The sequence below is a fragment of the Patagioenas fasciata genome, chromosome 14, assembly GCF_037038585.1.
Source record: "Patagioenas fasciata isolate bPatFas1 chromosome 14, bPatFas1.hap1, whole genome shotgun sequence".
Classification (NCBI taxonomy): domain Eukaryota; kingdom Metazoa; phylum Chordata; class Aves; order Columbiformes; family Columbidae; genus Patagioenas; species Patagioenas fasciata.
Genome location: NC_092533.1, coordinates 14916938 through 14918619, shown reverse-complemented (window position 1 = coordinate 14918619; position 1682 = coordinate 14916938). Strand labels below are relative to the sequence as shown.

The 1682-nt window shown below is 46.0% G+C and overlaps 1 pseudogene; it reads right to left on the bottom strand.

Moving 5' to 3' along the window:
- Positions 1–591: 591 nt before the first annotated feature.
- On the bottom strand, positions 592–1240 carry LOC136108004 (zinc finger CCHC-type and RNA-binding motif-containing protein 1 pseudogene; annotated as a pseudogene).
- Positions 1241–1682: the final 442 nt, after the last annotated feature.

Sequence of the window (1682 nt, the reverse complement as noted above, 5' to 3'; positions counted from 1 at the left end):
AGTGATTGATCTGGGGGCAGCAAGTGCAGACAGGAGCCAGGGATGAGCTTTCCCTGGGGCTTTGCTCCAGATGAAGGCCTGCCACTGTAGGATGAACATGTAGGATGAATATTTAGGATATGTAGGATGAACATCTTGCTGGTGGAGCAGGGTTTCTGTGCTGTATTGGGTAGGGCCAATAACCCAGAACAAATAACTGGTGGAAAAGTTTTGGTCTTTGATAAAAATGCATGTCCCACACCTATCACAACCTGTACCTTTTGCAGCAGTGAATGTGTTGAGCTGTATTAAATCAGGAGCACTTTGTCCTTCCCTTTTGCAGAGCTCGGGAAGGTGCTGGTGGCAGAACTGTGGGGGCAATGCAAGCTGTGCACTCCTGTTCTTCGGTGGTAAAACCTTCCTTGCTCAGGGTACAAAGCCCTTGATCTTGAGATTCAGGATGCTGAAGTGGACATATGCTCTGTGCTGGCGCCTGTTTCCTTTCTTAAATTCCTCTTAGGAAGCTAGCCGTGAAATATTTTATAAAAAAAAAATTACAAAAAAACATTACAAAACGTACACTGATATATATGCATATAAACCAGTATTACTTCAATTGCTGAGTTCTTCCTCATCGCTGAAATAAGTGTTTTTCTTAATCCATGGACATTTTGAACCATCTGAAATTGAAGGTTCCCCTGCAGTCTGTGTCCATCTTCGTTGTTCTTCCTCAGTTTTGGCTTGCTGAACAGCTATGGCTTGGTTGAGGCTGGCTAAAGCAGGGTCTTCTCCTTCCTCTTCACTTTCTTCTTCCTCCTCAATTTCTTCTGGCTCAACTATTTACTTTTTCTTCTTCTTTTTTTTTTTTTCTGGTAGCTCCCGCTCTCCTAACATATTTTTAGGACAAGCATAACTTAAATGTCCTGCTTCCCCACATTTGTAACACCTAGACTTATCAAAGTAGTTATGCCTGCGAATGAATTCTCCTGCTCTTCCCTCATCAATGGCAATACTTGCTATTATTACTCTTCCAAACAAGTTTGTTATCAAGTGCCCGAGAACAGTTTTGTGCAGATTCTTTATCCAAAACCAAAATAAAGGCAACGCCTTTGCTCTTCCTTGTGTCTTTGTCTTTCATAATAGTAACCTTGACAACTTTCCCATACTTTGAAAAGATCCTGTATAGATTGTTGTCTGTCAAAGCAAAAGGTAGATTGGACACATATACTGTGCTTTTGCTTGATGCCAACCCAGCACTCATTTTCCCATCATGGTGGGGCTCAGCTCGTGCGGGCACACGTGGTGTGACACTACACCAGCCAACACACAGGCCCTAGCAGGAAGGGACCTGACACATCATACCCCCTGTGCCACCGCCGTTCCAGCTGCGTCTCGCTTCCAGGAAGGCCAATGGTACCTGGGGTGGATTAGAAGGGGGTGGTCAGTAGGTCAGAGAGGTTCTCCTGCCCCTCTACTCTGCCCTGGTGAGACCGCACCTGGAATATTGTGTCCAGTTGTGGCCCCTCAGTTCCAGAAGGACAGGGAACTGCTGGAGAGAGTCCAGCGCAGCCACCAAGATGCTGAAGGGAGTGGAGCATCTCCCATGTGAGGAAAGGCTGAGGGAGCTTGGGCTTTGGAGCCTGGAGAAGAGGAGGCTGAGGGGTGACCTCATTCACAGGGATCAATATATAAAGAGTGTGTCA